Below are 19,376 nucleotides of genomic sequence, written 5' to 3'. Positions count from 1 at the left end.
CACCTGAGAGGATCTGGAACTAATTGAAGTTGATGCGTTAGCTGCCATCCATCCGACAACGGCTTCAATTTGGTCCTCGCGCAGCAGTGGGGTACGGCTAGCTCCTACAAAGCTGTGCATAAAGGACTGTTCCCTGGTAAAACTGGGGGATGCTGAGTCACTGGTGCCCGCAGCAGGCACAGAATCCCCACGTCCTCTCCCTGCAGGCACAGAATCCTCACGTCCTCTCCCTGCAGAAACTCCACGCCCACGACCACATGCCTTACTCCCTGCCTTCTTCATCTTGGTAGACTGATAAAGATAGGCAGAAAAGTACTAAGGGCTTAGTGTGCTTATTCCTGAACAGCTGCTAACAGGTATAAGAAACACTAATTTTATAAAGTGTGGACTAGACTTTAATATGAGCTAATGTGGCCTACACAACTGTAAAGTGGAGTGTTTGGTGAACTTTATTTAGGTTTTTTTTGTCACAAAAAGACACTGGATGTGCCTAAAGATGTAATAACGATAGTATCACAAACTTTTTGTAGCTATTACAATGTAGGAAGGTAACCTACAATGCAATAGATGAGGCTGCAAAAAATAGGCTAATACTAATCTGGCTGGGGCTGCAGGGCCCAATGCTGCAGAAAGGCTCCTCTAACTACTCCTATATAGTGTGTTTGGAACCAATTTAGCTGAATACGGATGGAACCACCACACTAATAGGAGATATCAGGAAAAATTATGAATTGGCAATAAAGGACAATGTATGAGGCAGTGACACACACTGAGTGCACTACAACCAGACGGGGTTGAAGCACACACTACAGGGTGAGCTGCACTCACACACCAGACCTTGCAGACAGCGGTGAACAGTACAGATGCAGAGCACTGTGCACTAGCGCTGCAAGACCAAAAAAATTTCTCTATCTACTCCTATATAGTGTGTTTGGAACCAATTTAGCTGAATACGGATGGAACCACCACACTAATAGGAGATATCAGGAAAAATTATGAATTGGCAATAAAGGACAATGTATGAGGCAGTGACACACACTGAGTGCACTACAACCAGACGGGGTTGAAGCACACACTACAGGGTGAGCTGCACTCACACACCAGACCTTGCAGACAGCGGTGAACAGTACAGATGCAGAGCACTGTGCACTAGCGCTGCAAGACCCAAAAAATTTCTCTATCTACTCCTATGTAGTGTGTTTGGAACCAATTTAGCTGAATATGGATGGAACCACCACACTAATAGGAGATATCAGGAAAAATTATGAATTGCCAAAAAAGGACAATGTATGAGGCAGTGACACACACTGAGTGCACTACAACCAGACGTGGTTGAAGCACACACTACAGGGTGAGCTGCACTCACACACAGAGACCTTGCAGAAAGCGGTGAACAGCACAGAGAACTGTGCACTAGCACTGCAAGGCACAGCGATTTATAAAGTAGCTTGGGTAAAGCAGAATAGACCAAATAGGTAGCTAAAACTGTCCCTCAGAACAACAGCGTCCTATCCCTAACTGAATTCACAGCAGAGTGAGCTCAAAATGGCGGCGGCGGCTTTTATAGTGCATCATGACATCATTTCAGCAGCCAATCACAGCCATGCCATTAGTTAAGATGCCTACATGCCTAACAGGATGTGCCCACACTTCTTAGGATCCTCATTGGCTGAATAAAATGAAAATGGCTCATTGCATTATGGGAACTTCCGATTCCGGTATACGATATTGCAAAAGTATCGGAATTAAGTATCGGAATTCCGATACTGCGAATATCGGCCGATATCCGATATTTCAGTATCGGAATGCTCAACACTAACTACTACTGCACCACTGTTAGGTCCCGACTAGTGTTGAGCGATACCTTCCGATATCAGGAAATATCGTATCGGATTGGATCGGACCGATACTCAAAAAGTATCGGATATCGCCGATTCCAATACCGGAAACCAATGCAAGTCAATGGGACAGAAATATCGGAATGAAAATAAACCCTTTCTTTCCTTGTAGGTTAATTCTACATGAAGTAAAACAATTAAGAATAATGTAGAATGTATTATGCTAAAAGCCGGCAATTCATCAGCGCATACACCGGTACCCGACAATTTACAACAGAAAGAATAGAGCTTCACACATAGATTAGATAGATAGAAACATGTCAGTCACATATATATGAAGTACAGTGACAGTGCTGCTTAATGTACTTGTCATTTAGTTCAAAGGATTTATTAAAAAAAATATTAGTGTTTTCATGCACCGTCTCTTTAAAAAAGCCGGCCGGCAATTCAGCAGCGGTACCCGACAATTTATAACAGACAGAATAGAGCTTCACACATAGACTAGATAGATAGAAACATGTCAGTCACATATATATGAAGTACAGTGACAGTGTTGCTTAATGTACTTGTCATTTAGTGCAAAGGATTTATTAAAAAAAATAATAGTGTTTTCATGCACCGTCTCTTTAAAAAAGCCGGGCGGCAATTCAGCAGCGGTACCCGACAATTTATAGCAGACAGAACAGAGCTTCACACATAGATTAGATAGATAGAAACATGTCAGTCACATATATATGAAGTACAGTGACAGTGTTGCTTACTGTACTTGTCATTTAGTGTAAAGGATTTATTTAAAAAAATAATAGTGTTTTAATGCACCGTCTCTTTAAGAAAGCCGGCCGGCAATTCAGCATCTGTACCCGACAATTTAGAATAGAAGGAATAGAGAATCATACATAGATTAGATAGATAGAAACATGTCGGTCACATATATATGAAGTACAGTGACAGTGTTGCTTACTGTACTTGTCATTTAGTGTAAAGGATTTATTTAAAAAAATAATAGTGTTTTAATGCACCGTCTCTTTAAGAAAGCCGGCCGGCAATTCAGCATCTGTACCCGACAATTTAGAATAGAAGGAATAGAGAATCATACATAGATTAGATAGATAGAAACATGTCGGTCACATATATATGAAGTACAGTGACAGTGTTGCTTACTGTACTTGTCATTTAGTGTTAAAATAAAGGATTTATTTAAAAAAAAATTGGCGTGGGGTTCCCCTTAATTTTAGTCTCTAGAGGAGGTTAAGCAGACGGCTGGGGCAGATGTTTGAAGCCTGGGAAGGGGGTAATACCCACGGAGCTTCCCAGGCTGCTAATATCAGCCCCCAGCGGAATACTTAGCCTTTGCTAGCTATTAAAATGGGGGACCCCCCCAAAAAAATGACGTGGGGTTCCCCCTAATTTAATAGCTAGCAAAGGCTAGGCAGACAGCTGGGGGCTGATATTAATAGCCCAGTAAGGGTGCCATGAATATTGGCCCCCTCCCAGGCTAGAAACACCAGCCGTCAGCCGCCCCAGAAATGGCGCATCCATAGGATGCACCAATTCTGGCACTTAGCCTCGCTCTTCCCACTGCCCTGTAGCGGTGGCAGTGGGGTAATAGGGCTGGGGTTGATGTCAGCTTATAATACCAGCTGACATCAAGCCCAGGTTAGTAATGGAGAGGCGTCTATAAGACACCCCCATTACTAACCCCATAGTCAAAGTTAAAAAAAAAACACAAACACCCAGAATAAAGTCCTTTAATTGAAATAAACACACAATTCTTTATTGTTCTAAATTAAACCATACTTACCGTCACGCCCATTCCAGCTGAAGCCAACGATCTCCTGCAATAAAAGAAAAATAATAAAGCAACCTCATCCTTACCTTTCCATGGTTCCCACGATGGCTCCAGCTCTGCTACATCGAGATGACAGGCTGGACCGCAGGAGAAAGCTGCCATCCAGCCTGTCATCCCGCAGACACTGAGAAGCGCAGGCATGCTTGCGCTCCTCAGTGTCTCTCTGTGACGTCATCCAGATGAGCCGAGTTCATGTCCAATGAACTCAGCTCACCTCATGCACGTCACTGACAGCGTGGGAAAATTCTCACGCTGAAGCGCTGAGTGCAGGAGAATTTTCCCACGCTGTCAGTGACGTGCATGAGGTGAGGTCATGTCCAATGAACTCAGCTCACCTCATGCACGTCACTGACAGCGTGGGAGAATTCTCACGCTGAAGCGCTGAGTGCAGGAGAATTTTCCCACGCTGTCAGTGACGTGCATGAGGTGAGCCGAGTTCATTGGACATGACCTCACCTCATGCACGTCACTGACAGCGTGAGAAAATTCTCCTGCACTCAGCGCTTCACCGTGAGAATTCTCCCACGCTGTCAGTGACGTGCATGAGGTGAGCTGAGTTCATTGGACATGAACTCGGCTCATCTGGATGACGTCACAGAGAGACACTGAGGAGCGCAAGCATGACTGTGCTTCTCAGTGTCTGCGGGATGACAGGCTGGATGGCAGCATTCTGCTGCGGTACAGCCTGTCATCTCGATGTAGCAGAGCTGAAGCTGTCGTGGGATCCATGGGAAGGTAAGGATGAGGTTGGTTTATTATTTTTCTTTTATTGCAGGAGATCGTTGGCTTCAGCTGGAATGGGCGTGATGGTAGGTATGGTTTAATTTAGAACAATAAAGAATTGTGTGCTTATTTCAATTAAAGGACTTTATTCTGGGTGTTGTGTTTTTTTTAAATACTTTACTAGAAATTCATGGTGGTCATGTCTAATATTGGCGTGACCCCATGAATTTCGGGCTTAGGGCCAGCTGATAATGCCAAGCTGGCCTTAACCCCTTTATTACCCAGTGAGCCACCGCACCAGGGCCCTGGATGAGTTGGGTACAGCGCCAGAAGATGGCGCTTCTATGAACGCGCCATTTTCCGGGGCGGCTGCGGACTGCAATTTGCAGCGGGTGGGGCCCAGAAAGCTTGGGCCTCCCTGCGCTGCAGATTCTAGCCCCCAGCTGCCTAGTTGTACCTGGCTGGACACAAAAATAGGGCGAAGCTCCACGTATTTTTTTTTTTAATTATTTCATGAAATTCATGAAATAATTAAGAAAAAAAGGGCTTCCCTATATTGTTGTGTTCGGCCAGGTACAAATAGGCAGCTGTTGGTTGGGGGCAGTCCGTTCCTGCCTGCTGTACCTGGCTGGACACAAATATAGTGCGAAGCCCCACGTCAATTTTTTTTAAATTATTTCATGAATTTCCTGAAATAATTAAAAAAAAATTGCCCTGGGGCTTCGCACTATATTTGTGTCCAGCCAGGTACAGCAGGCAGGAACGGGCTGCCCCCAACCACCAGCTGCCTATTTGTACCTGGCCGGACACAACAATATCGGGAAGCCCTTTTTTAAAAAAAATATTTCATGAAATAATTTTAAAAAAAAATACGTGGGGCTTCTCCCTATTTTTGTGTCCAGCCAGGTACAACTAGGCAGCTGGGGGATGGAATCTGCAGCGCAGGGAGACCCAAGCTTTCTGGGCCTCCCCCCCACTGCAATTTGCAGTCCGCAGCCACCCCAGAAAATGGCGCGTTCATAGAAGCTGGATGCTGTACCTGGCTGGCATACAAAAATATGGCAAAGCCCACGTCAAAATTTTTGGGAAAAATTAATTAAGAAATAAATAATAATTTAGGGACTGCATCTTTATTAACTCCTCAAATGTCATTTAGTGTTAAAATAAAGGATTTATTTAAAAAAAAATTGGCGTGGGGTTCCCCTTAATTTTAGTCTCTAGCGGAGGTTAAGCAGACGGCTGGGGCAGATGTTTGAAGCCTGGGAAGGGGGTAATACCCACGGAGCTTCCTAGACTACTAATATCAGCCCCCAGCTGAATACCTAGCCTTTACTAGCTATTAAAATGGGGGACCCCCCAAAAAAAATGACGTGGGGTCCCCCCTATTTTAATAACTAGCAAAGGCTAGGCAGACAGCTGGGGGCTGATATTAATAGCCCAGGAAGGGTGCCATGAATATTGGCCCCCTCCCAGGCTAGAAACACCAGCCGTCAGCCGCCCCAGAAATGGCGCATCCATAGGATGCGCCAATTCTGGCACTTAGCCTCGCTCTTCCACGCTGCCCTGGTGCGGTGGCAGGGGGTAATGGGGCTGGGGTTCATGTCAGCGCCAGCTGCCATGAAGCCCAGGTTAGTAATGATGGGCATCTATAAGACACCCCCATTACTAACCTACAAAGTGTTAAAAAGAAAACACACACTACACCCAGAAAAAAATAATTTATTTGAAATAAAACACACCATTTTATTTAATTCTTAGTTTACTAAAAAAAAATAGTTACCTGTCCACGTTCCTGCGCTGATCTCCCATGCACAGCTGTCACATCTGGAGATGGTGACAGCTGTGCATGGCTGCTGTAAGCTCACACTGCCGGGAACACGTCCGCTCCCGGCAGCGGGAGCCACTGACTGAGGTCACCGGAGTGCATTCAGGCAGCGCAGCTCCGGAGACCTCCTTTACGGCACTGCTGTACCGTGGGAATTTCTCATGATACAGCAGGGCCGTAAAGGAGCTGACCGGAGCAGCGCTGCCTGAACTCCAGTGAACCCGCTTATGCAATGACGGGGCTGCTTTACGGCCCCATCATTCTAGCGGCGGCAGCGGTTCAGAGCGGTCACATTCTATGTGGCTGCTCTGAACTGGAGATCATCGTGGGACACTCGTGGACTACTATGGAGGGGTAAGGATAAGGTTGTGGTTTATTATTTTATATTTTATTACAGGAGATCGATGGCTTCGGGGAATTAGGTGTCTAGGTGAGCATAGGTGTAGTTTTTTATTTTTTACTTTATTTTAGGTGGCGATCGTCGGGGACAGGTAATGTATGAACTAATTTATTGTAGGTAACCACTGGCTACCAATGACATGTATTTAAAATTTATTGGGGACACAGTAGGGCAATTTAAATAGCAGGATCAGGCTGATGGGAACTACTGCTCCCATCGAGCTGATCCTGCTGGCACGAGTGGAAGGGGGACAGACATAGGCCGATGGGAGTAGTAGTGTCACATCGGCCTATGTCTGCCTGCACGCACATGTGACACCCCAGGGGTCTGGTTGCCACAGTAACGTAATGTTATGTCTGAGAGCAGGTGGGAGGTCCTTTAGTCAGGGATCCTGTGCATGCCACACCTCCTGCCCAGTCTTGGGAGGGGAAGAACTTCCCCTATATAAACCTGGGGCTGAGGCAGGGTGAGTGAGTAGAAGAAGAGAAGAAGTAGAGACAGCATAGGAAGAAACAGCAGTTACAAGGAGTCAGGGGCTGGCAGCTGCAGAGTTCGCCCTGACTAAGAAGACTTTTTACCGGACCCGGAGTCCGAGGCTGTGGGGACTAATTCCTGCCCAGCAGCAGAATCCGTCAGGCAGGGGATTTCAGGTCCTCTGGCCCAGAAGCCCGAAGGCACGGTCACACGCGTGGGACCAGCACCGCCATCGTGGAGCGGAAGCCATTAGAAGGCCCCGAGTCACCGGCCATACGGGTGAGCACCACACGGTACACTCAGGGACGTGGGCTACTTACATCAGCTCCTAGCAAGGTAGCCAGAAGAGTACAGTCAGTTTGGGAGGCCTACAACTACGCCTGGCCAGGGGAGATCCCATCTGCTCAAGGACTGACCAGGCCCCATCCGCTAGCAAGTACTCCGGGAGGGTCTTTTGTTGTTACCAGTAAAGACCCTGAACTACACCGTACCGTCTCTGAGTGGTTCCTGCTACCCCCATCATCCACGTCGGCTGCCCTGAGGCCATACCCCTCCCGTTGGGGGTTATACTATCACGCTGCACAATCCCACCATCGGCCTCAGCGGTCTGCCCTGCAGCAGCAGCCCCCTGGCTGCACTCAACGGGTGGCGTAGTCATCAACCATTTACTACTAATGGACTGCCGTCTAGTTTGACTCCCTGGGCACGGACCGGGTCACCGCCACGAGACTACAACCCTCCACAGATCCGGCTCCGGGTAAGCTCCCGCATGCGCAGCGCAGCGCGACACAGGCCCAGGGGCGCGTCAACTTTGGCGTAGTCGGCAGGATTTCGTGCCCGCAACCACCGGGTACTGCGTGCCTGAAAAGCAAAGACTGTTCAAACTTACCAGTGGTGAAGATTCCCGCTATCCGTGGAGGTTTCCCGCCATCCGGCGCCATCTTCTACCTTCTTCCCGCCATCCGCGAAGTTTTCCCGCCATCCGGCGCCATCTTCGACCTTCTTCCCGCCATCCGTGGAGTTTTCCCGCCATTGGACGCCATCTTGAGGACGCCGCGTGGGAAGAAGAGGGGCGTGGACTCCGAAAGCGCGCGAGAACTGAAGCCCCGCCTCACGTCCGGACGTTGCGTAAGGTCCTGGAAGGAGCCCAGCAGACGCCGACGTCACAGGAGCGCGACGGAAGGTCCTCAACCCTGACGATCCACTGCGGAGCCGCGGCCTACGGAAGAGGATCATCGCAAGGTAGGCCACGGTCCACTAGGGGGGAGGAAGATGTCGGATACGGAGGAGAGCTTCACTGCCTCAACCCCCGCCAGCGCTACCGCTGCTGCAGTTATGCCCTTCACCATGCCCTATATCCCGGGAGCAGCTTGGCTACCCCAGTACTCAGGGGAGTCACATACCCTGCATGACTTTAGAGAAAAGCTGGATAGCCTCTTCCAGGTGTACCCCCTCACAGAAGAGCAAAAAGTGAGCATCCTGGTGGCCCAACTAACCGGGGCAGCCAAAAGAGAAGTAAAATCTTGGCCACCTGGGAGGAGGACTGTCGCAGAGATACTAACCCGGCTGAGGGACACCTTCGATACCCGCACCTCAGCCGAGATCAAGCTTAGATTCTACGGGTGCAAGCAGCGAGCGCATGAGAGTATAAGGGACTATGCACTAAACCTACAAGAGGCCCTGAGGGCCATAAAGCAGACCGACCCTGATGGGGTGGGAAACGAGGACAGGCTGTTGACTGAACAATTTATAGAGGGTTTATATTGCAATGCCCACCGAACCCAGTTGCGGGCAATGGCCTTACAGGATCCCCATCTGGACTTTGCACAGTTCAAGGATAGAGCTATCCGGGTGCTCCGAGAACCAGCACCGGGTGGCGTTGTGACCCACAGGCGCCCAGCTATCACTTACCACCAGGAGGCGGCGCCCTTGTCGACAGGGCCTGTGGGAGCTCATGCGCAGGCTTTGGACAATGACCCGGCTCCAGACCTACACCATCAGGTCCAAGAGCTAGTTAAGAGCGTTGCTGCGCTAACCCGAACTGTGCAGTCTTTACAGGTTTCCACCCCAGGGAAGATCCAGCTGGCATCCGGACCGGAGGACATCCCGTGGCGTCGACCAAGGAGGACCCCACCGGCCAGAGGAAGACCCAGTGACCGATACAGCGAGGACGGACGACCCATCTGCCGCCGCTGCAATCAACCCGGACATATGGAAAGGTACTGTTCTTTAAACGGGCACAACCTGGGGTAGAGGGCCAACCCCCAGGAAAAAGATCACCAGGCCCATCGAACTGGCGCGACAGATATGTGGGAGGACGTCCAGTCTTGCCTGTGGTACTGGATGGCATTCCCATGAGTGCCCTACTGGATACCGGGTCACAGGTCACCACCATCCCGTACGTGCTCTTCAAGCAGTACTGGAATGACTCGGATATTACCCGCTACCCTGACGACGACTTGAGTATCATCGCCAGCAATGGCCAGCCCGTGCCACAGATCGGATTTAAAGAGGTGACCCTCAAAATCGGTAGAGTCGAACTGGCCGCACAGGGACTGATCATTGTAGATATTGATAAACATGAGAGTCACCCAAAAATAATTCTAGGAACTAACGTAATTGAAAATTGTCTTGCAGAGGTGATTTTCCTTTTACAGCAGGTTGCCAAGAACGCCAGCTCCGGCGAGCAGCGGGTGCTCCAGAAAGAGATCCGGGCACTGATGCAACGGCAACAAGTGGAACTCTCCGGCGGTGAGATTGGTAGCGTAAGAATGTGTGACCCTTTTCCTATTGCCATGCCCCCAAAAAGTGAAATGATGATTTGGTGCCGGGCAGCTATTGGTCTGAGAGGTAGAGATTACCAGGCAATGGTAGAACCAGTTTACTCAGACAGTAGGCCCACCATTTTGACAGCACGGGGGGTGGTCAATGTACGCCATGGGAGGGTGCCCGTTCGCATAATAAATATCGGGGAGAGGGAAGTGTACCTGCCCCGGTATGCCACGCTAGCCAAATTATATACCACTAATCAAAATTCTATACAATCTGTGGAACCCTTGCCTCCATCTCACCCGGAGGAAGGTAACGGCTCTAAGAAAGACATGGAGGACTGGTGTCAGCAACTACATCTGGGTACTGACTCCACTCCCTCACATCAGAAACAAGGAGTCTATCGGGTGGTTCAAGAGTATGAGAGAGTGTTTAGTAAACACCCGTTAGACTTCGGGCGAGTCAAGGGGGTAGAACACCGCATCCCCACGGGAGATCATCCTCCCATAAAAGAGAGGTATCGACCCGTACCCCCTGCACATTACCAACACGCCAAGGGGATGCTTAGAGACATGAAGGAGGCTGGGGTAATCCGGGATAGCTGTAGCCCCTGGGCAGCCCCACTAGTTTTAGTCAAAAAGAAAGACAACACCATGAGGATGTGTGTAGATTACCGGAAAATCAACCGTATCACACACAAGGATGCGTACCCCTTACCAAGGATAGAGGAGTCATTGGCTGCTTTAAGATCTGCTAACTTCTTCTCTACCTTGGATCTCACTAGCGGGTACTGGCAGGTTCCTGTAGCAGAGGCGGACCGGGAGAAGACCGCATTCACCACCCCGATGGGACTTAGCGAGTTCACCTGCATGCCGTTCGGACTCTGCAACGCCCCAGGAACCTTCCAACGATTAATGGAGTGCTGTCTGGGCCACAGAAACTTCGAGACGGTCCTGTTGTACCTGGACGATGTCATCGTATACTCCAAAACTTATGAGGACCACCTGAAACACCTGGCGGAGGTGTTCGAAGCTCTGGCGAGTTACGGCCTAAAGGTGAAACCCTCCAAGTGTCACCTCCTGAAACCAAAGGTGCAATACCTGGGACACGTGGTGAGCGCTGACGGAGTGGCTCCCGACCCCGATAAGATCACCGCAATTAAGGGATGGCCAAGCCCCTCCAGCGTAAAAGAAGTGCGGCAGTTCCTAGGGTTGGTAGGCTACTACCGAAGGTTTATTCCCGGTTTCACCAAAAAGGCAGCACCTATGCAGGACCTCCTGATAGGCCAGTCCCGGAAGGCCAAGAACCAGAAGCCGCCCTTCAAATGGGAAAAGCTAGAAGAAGAGTCCTTCCGCCAGCTGAAGATGGCCCTCACGGGGGATGAAATCTTGGCGTACCCGGACTATAGCCAGCCCTTCATCCTCTACACCGACGCCAGTAACATCGGGCTAGGAGCCGTACTGTCCCAGATTCAGCAGGGGAGAGAACGAGTAATCTCCTATGCCAGCCGAAAACTGCGACCCACCGAAAGGAACCCCGAAAATTACAGCTCATTTAAGCTAGAGTTCCTGGCCGTGGTATGGGCAGTCACCGAGCGCTTTAGGCATTACCTCGCTTCTTCCCGGTTCACCGTATACACGGATAACAACCCGTTGACACACCTGGACACGGCAAGACTCGGTGCCCTGGAGCAGAGGTGGATGGCCCGTCTGTCCAACTACGAGTTCACAATCAAATACCGGGCAGGACGCTCCAATACTAACGCGGACGCCCTGTCCAGGATGCCCAACCTGCCGGACGAAGGAGAAGATCCGGAGGGACTGGAAGAAGTTGAACTCCCTGCGTTCCACCGTCATGGGACTATCCAGTATTCCCACCGGGTAAGGGGTAAGCAGGCTGCTACGTTGAACCCCTTACCCCACTACAACTGGGCGGAAACGCAAGACAGCGACCCTGCCGTCCGACTGGTGAAGGAGATGCTGACTCGGCCGGAGGCTCGCCTTGAACCAGACGCTCCGGAGGAAGCCAAACAACTATGGGCGGAGAAGAGTCGACTATTCCTTTACAAGGGGAAGTTGTGCCGCAGAATGGTCAACTCCCGGACGCATGAACTACTCTGGCAAGTAGTGGTGCCCCGAAGAGACGCAGCCATGGTGATGGAGGCATACCACGACGGAGCTGGACACTTCGGGTGGAAAAAGCTGGAGTTCCTGCTGCGCGAGCGGTTCCACTGGGTAGGCATGAGGGGAACCATCGAGAAGTGGTGCAGAGACTGTGGCCCGTGCAATCTGAGAAGGAAGGACCGGGCCAGCCAGAAGACTCCCCTGCAGTCCATCGTCACCCGGCAACCGTTGGAACTGGTAGCCTTGGATCATGTAAAACTGACCCCAAGCAGAAGTGGCTACGTCTACGCGTTAACCATCGTGGATCATTACTCCCGGTTCTTGGTTGTCGTCCCCGTCAAGGACTTAACGGCTCAAACAGCAGCTAGGGCCTTCCAGCAGCACTTCTGCCGTCCACACGGGTACCCGGACCAAGTGCTGACGGACCAGGGACCTGCCTTTGAAGCGGAGGTCTTCCAGGAATTCTGCAATCTGTATGGCTGCCGGAAGATAAGGACGACACCCTACCATCCGCAAACTAATGGACTTTGTGAAAAAATGAACCAGGTGGTAATGGATCTTCTAAAAACATTGCCCCTGGAAGAACGCAGTCTGTGGCCTGAGAAGTTGCCCGATCTGGTGGACCTATACAACCACATCCCGGTAGGTTCCACCAACTGTACCCCGGCTTACCTAATGAGGGCGAGACCTGGTAAGTTACCTGTTGACCTGGAAATGGGAGTCCTGACACCTGAGGACACTTCACCAGAAACAGACTGGGACACAGAGAGGCAGCAGCAGTACCGGAGAGTACAGGAGAGCGTGGAGCGAAGTCTCTGTCAGGCTAGGGAAAGACAAGAGAAGACTTACAACCAGTATGCTCCCGCTGTTCCCCTGGTACCCGGAGAGCAGGTCTTGAAGAGGAAAAGACGGCTCCACAAGTTGGATGACCAGTGGGAGAAGGACCCGTACACCGTACTGCCCTCAAGCCACGAGAACCCGAAGGTCTGTACCATCAGTAAAGACGGAGGGGAAACCACAGCCATTGTATCCCGGGACCACCTGAAGAAGTGTCCCGAACAACTGAGGAACCCTGAAGAGGAACAAGAAGACCATCGACCCGTGGGAGAAAGGGAAGATATGGTTAGTACCGTGCTCGGGGACTTCCCTCGGTCTTGGACTCAAGTCAATGGTGCAGTTGTGGTACCCGTACTCACCTTCCTCCAACCATCATCCCAAGAACCTACGGAGCAACGGGTAGAGCTGGAAGAACAGCCGGTCCAGGAGGCAGAAGACTCCACACAAGTAGAACAGGAGAATCAACCCTCTGCTTATAGTGAGCCTGCCGTACCCCTAGTGAGACAAAGAGCCGGTAGACAGCTGCCCAGTTTACCCTTGACAGCTCCTACACCCTGTAGTTCAGGGCCAGACAGTCAGCTCCGTAGGTCCACTAGGGCCACTAGAGGCCAGTTACCCGCACGTTGGAGGATCTAAATGTTTAAGCTATTTTATAATGTTTACCTGTCTATAGTTGCTTGTGTGTAATTTTGTATTTCTAGTTGTTTTTAGGAATCCTTGGTGGATTTACCGGGAATCCTTGTATATAGTTGGAGCGTAACCCAGGATGGACTAAAGACTGTCAAGGACTCGGGGTAGAACAGACCCCTACCTGGTTACGTCTCCCTGTGTTGGTGAAATGGACACCTTGCTTTCTTCAGAGACTGCACCCGGTTGCGGACACGCCGTAACCATCTTTATGTGTTTTCTTATTGTATTATTAATGTTTTGCCTTGTTATGTTTTCTAAATGTGTTTAGTCCCGGAGTACTAAATTTTACTAGGGGGGAATGTGACACCCCAGGGGTCTGGTTGCCACAGTAACGTAATGTTATGTCTGAGAGCAGGTGGGAGGTCCTTTAGTCAGGGATCCTGTGCATGCCACACCTCCTGCCCAGTCTTGGGAGGGGAAGAACTTCCCCTATATAAACCTGGGGCTGAGGCAGGGTGAGTGAGTAGAAGAAGAGAAGAAGTAGAGACAGCATAGGAAGAAACAGCAGTTACAAGGAGTCAGGGGCTGGCAGCTGCAGAGTTCGCCCTGACTAAGAAGACTTTTTACCGGACCCGGAGTCCGAGGCTGTGGGGACTAATTCCTGCCCAGCAGCAGAATCCGTCAGGCAGGGGATTTCAGGTCCTCTGGCCCAGAAGCCCGAAGGCACGGTCACACGCGTGGGACCAGCACCGCCATCGTGGAGCGGAAGCCATTAGAAGGCCCCGAGTCACCGGCCATACGGGTGAGCACCACACGGTACACTCAGGGACGTGGGCTACTTACATCAGCTCCTAGCAAGGTAGCCAGAAGAGTACAGTCAGTTTGGGAGGCCTACAACTACGCCTGGCCAGGGGAGATCCCATCTGCTCAAGGACTGACCAGGCCCCATCCGCTAGCAAGTACTCCGGGAGGGTCTTTTGTTGTTACCAGTAAAGACCCTGAACTACACCGTACCGTCTCTGAGTGGTTCCTGCTACCCCCATCATCCACGTCGGCTGCCCTGAGGCCATACCCCTCCCGTTGGGGGTTATACTATCACGCTGCACAATCCCACCATCGGCCTCAGCGGTCTGCCCTGCAGCAGCAGCCCCCTGGCTGCACTCAACGGGTGGCGTAGTCATCAACCATTTACTACTAATGGACTGCCGTCTAGTTTGACTCCCTGGGCACGGACCGGGTCACCGCCACGAGACTACAACCCTCCACAGATCCGGCTCCGGGTAAGCTCCCGCATGCGCAGCGCAGCGCGACACAGGCCCAGGGGCGCGTCACACACACCCCCAGACATCGCGCAGACACCGCACAGACACAGCACACACCCGCACACACCGCACAGACACCGCGCACACCCGCACAGACACCCACACACACCAATCATGACCGGTCTGGGAGGTGAGGCTGACCTGTGCGGCCGTGGGAAAGTTCATGTGAGTTCATGCAATGCAGTCAAGCATGAACTCACATGAACCCTCTGAGGGAACCGCGGCGACTTCAAATGAACAGATGATTGGCATCACCTGATACCTCAGCTGTTCATTTGAAATAACCGGCGGGAAAGCGCAGCACAGAACGGGAAAGCCGGCGGTGAAGTCTTTTCACTGCCGGCTTCCCTGCCCGGGTTCTTCGCTCCACGCTCCTTGGTGCTGCGCTCCCCGCCCGGTCCTAACTTACGATCGGGATGGGAGGTGGCGAGGGGAGCAGAGGATCGGGGTGGGAGGCTGCGGGGAAGCAGTATGGGGCTGTGTGATTGTTTAAAAGCCGGCGGCTTTTTACCGCCTGCCGGCTTTTAAACAATCAGGAGAATTCTCCCACGCTGGGATGGCATTCTGATGACAGCAGCTGAGCGCTGCCATCCAGCTTGTCATCCTTCAGAGTCACTGCAGAGCGCAGGCATTATGGGAACTTCCGATTCCGGTATTCGATATTGTAAAAGTATCGGAATTAAGTATCGGAATTCCAATACCGCGAATATCGGCCGATACCCGATATTTCAGTATCGGAATGCTCAACACTAGTCCCGACCTGATTTCATCAAAGTGTTTTTTCCAGATTTCTGGAGTAAAACACTCTGAACATTTTTTGTACAGGTCCAAGTGGTGACTTTTTTGCATCTTTATACCACTTTCACTTAGATCTGCCAAAATAGGTGTAACTGGGCTTTTACAAAGATGAAAAAGGGGCATGGCACCACAGCTTATCTATTCACGATGAGCTGTGTGGCATATCTTACACCAGAAATCTAACTAGAGTAAGAATAGTGGCGAGGCAAACGGAGGTACACACCACATTTCAGATGCACCGGATTCATTAAGGGTGCCTTCACATTGTGCTTTTTTACACGTTTGTGAGTCCCTTCGGGGCTTGCACCTGAACCCCCTGCTACATCTGAGTGTCCACCACCAGTAGGCATATACGCCTGAAAATGATGCACATCAGAGTGCATGGTCGCTCTGCCAGCACCATTTTAGTCTATGGCCCCGTCAGCACATGCGTCCAAATTCTCATTTGTGGGGGTGGGTTCGGACACAAGCTCCTACAGAACCTACGTGGAGAAAAGCTAAATGTGGAAACACCCTAAGAGGCGAGTGCCTATTAATGAATTAGGTGTGTTTAACTCCAACATGCCCCCTAGCGTTTTTTGCAACAGTCTTGATCTATTGGGGCCTTAGACTTTTGTATGCTGGGATCCCATGGTGTGGTTGATGCATGTGACAGACAGCCATCTCCACTTGAAGCCACTCATGAGTGCAGGAGTTTGCAATAATACTGAGGTGTTACTTGCAGATTGGTGCTTATAATCCAAAGGAGGCCATGGCTGCACTACATTATGCAATAATAAACCATGTGTATGCAGCCTTAAGATTTTATGATACTACAACATTAAATCACCTCAGAGTTAGGGCTCATTCGCAGTTTTTCTGATATATGAGAAAAACGGACAAAGTTTCATCTTTGATTTTCATCAGATTTTCATCAGTTTCATTACCTTTTCATTGATGAGAAAAAAAAAGTTTCTCCACCTCCTATCAGTGAAAAACGGATAGCACACAGATGGCATCGAAGTTATATAGCTACGTAGGTTAAATAAAGACCTAGGTCCATCAAGTTCAACCTTCCTCCCCCAATTGCACATTTTATCTAATTTAACTGTAACCCACAATGTTATGTGTATCGAGGAAATCATCCAGCCCTTTTTTGAAAGCTGTTAGGCCATGTGCCCACGTAGCGTTTTTGTAGCGTTTTTGCGGCGTTTTTACGGCTGCGAAAACGCTTGTAAAACAGTCTGCCATGCAATGCAATGTGAATTCGGATGTGCTGTGCACATGATGCGCTAATTTGCGCGCCGAATTCGCATTGCGTTGCAAAACGCAGGATGACCATTTCTACCGCGATTACGCTGCAAATTCGCGGCCATTGAGGAACATTGAAACGCAGCAAACGTGCAGGTATATGTGGATTTGCTGCGTTTCAATTAAATTCAATGGCCGCGAATTTGCAGCGTAATCGCGGTGCGTGTGGTACCCGGGATGAAGAGGAAACTACAACTCCTCTTCATCCCGGCTACCACGCAGTGAAAAAAAGAAATAAAAAGAAATAAAAAAGTTAAAAATAAACAAAACCTGTATATTCACCTCTCCGGCGGCCCCAGGTCTGCTCTCTGGTCTCCTCCAGTCTGCTCCCGGCCACGTCCTCTTTCCTTGGCATCCTGCGGTGTACTGTCAGGACCTGTGGTGACGTCATTTAGTCACCTGATGGTCACGCGACCGCTGACGTTGGCGGTCAGGTGATGGTCACGTGACCATCAGCTGACTAAATGACATCACCGCAGGTCCTGACAGTACACCGCGGGACGCCGAAGAGAGAGGATCGCAGGATCGCCGCCGGGAGGAGACTGGAGGAGACCGGAGAGGTGAGTATACAGTTTTTTTTTTTTTTTTTAACGTTTTAATTATCTTTTTTTTTTACTATAGATGCTGCATTAAGCATCAGTTGTTAACACATTATAAATCCATGCCGGTTGCATGGATTTATATTGTGTGACCAACTTGTCAAGCACTTTTCCAAGTGATGCTCAAAATCGCTTGGAAAACTGCTTGAAAAAACGCATGCAAAAACGCTGAAAAAACGCTTCTCTATGGCAGAAAAAACGCATGTAAATCTGCATGCGTTTTTTTTCTGCCAGAGAGAGGCAAAAACGTTCTGCATCAAATCTGCTACGTGGGCACATAGCCTTATAGTGTCTGCCATTACTACCTTTTGTGGTAGGGCATTCCACAGTCCACCAAGGTGAGTCCCAGGAGACAAGTGGCAGAAAAATAAGAAAATCCTCCTGCGGTAGCCAAAAATATAAAAAGTGAAGTTTATTGATCACATTAAAATTTGCAGTTTTATATGTGAATTTTTCTTCCTTAGTAGCTATACCATGATTATGGCGTTAAGCTGAAACTAGTTGGTCTGTTGCTACTACAGTTTTTAATGTGATCAATAAGCTTCACTTTTTATATTTTTGGCTACCGCTGGAGGACTTTCTTGTTTTTCTGCTATTTGTCTTCACGTCCGAGACTGGGATGACTCCGTGCGCTGCCTAACAGATGAAGACTGCTAATCAACATTTGGTGAGCTGACTATTCCTTTACACCGTATTCCCCTCTGTTTTTTTTTACCAAGAGCCAAGTAATCCCACACTCGGACACTTGGAGGAACTCTTTACATTAACATTTATTTATTTGGGCCTCACGCCCTGCACTTTTCAAGAGGGACATAAACAGATTGTGTGTAGTGATGCCCAAATATTTGAGCAGCCACGGTCAGAAGAAGACGACGGTGGGGAATGGCAATTAGCGTCTCAAGAGGTAGATGATGATGAGACACAGTTGCCAACATGTGATGTTAAGTCAACAAGTCAGGAGGACCAGTTTGGAAGTGGAAGACAAGGTGGTGGTCACTGACCCATCCTGGGAAGGTGTCATGCAGAGTGAGGTCAGCAGCACAGAGGTGGAGTGATCCACAGAGCCACAACAGGCAGAAAGAGGCAATGGGGTGGCCAGAGGGAGAAGGCTGGCAACTGTTTCCCAGAGCACCCATATGTGTCAAGTTCGGATGATAAAAGAATGGTCATTTGCAACCTGTACTGTACCAAGATCAGCAGAGGCCTGACCACTACCGGCCTGACCACCCTCAGCATGCTCAGTAACATGTCATTAAAGCTCCTAAGTGGGTCGAACGCCTGGGTCCACACTTAGTGTCTGTGGGTAACACCACTGCCTCTTCCCCATGCTACATGCTTCCCAATCCCCTGTCCATGACGCCGGTGCAAATGACTCCTGCCCTGCACCTGTTGTTGCACATTCGCATGCACCATCAGCAACGACATCCAATTCCTTGTCCCAGCGCAGTGTTCAGCTGTCCCTAACCCAGGCCTTAGAACATTTCCAGACTGATTGCCCTGTAAACATTCTCGTTTAGGCTTGTGGACACTAAGGCTTTCCGCAACCTAATGGCAGTGGCCGTCCCTTGGTACTCAGTCACCAGGCGCCACTATTTTTCCTGGTGTGCCATCCCCACCTTACACCAATATGTGTCCCATAAAATCACCCGGGCCCTGACCACGTTACTGGGAATATCCACTTAACGACTGACACATGGACAAGTGCTTATGGCCAGGGATGCTTTGTTTTCCTGATGGCACACTGGGTGAACCTAGTGAAGGCTGGTATCGAGTCGCACCGTGGGACAGCACATGTGCTACCGAAGCCAAGGATTGCGGACCATAACTCCATCAGGGTTTCCTCCACCACCTACAACAGTTCCTGCACCTGCTCCTCTTCCTCATTCTTCATCTCCAAAT

The sequence above is a fragment of the Phyllobates terribilis genome, unplaced genomic scaffold (assembly GCF_046119375.1).
Source record: "Phyllobates terribilis strain yellow unplaced genomic scaffold, ASM4611937v1 Scaffold_2__4_contigs__length_985480577, whole genome shotgun sequence".
Lineage (NCBI taxonomy): Eukaryota > Metazoa > Chordata > Amphibia > Anura > Dendrobatidae > Phyllobates > Phyllobates terribilis.
Note: the sequence above shows the minus strand (reverse complement) of the source record.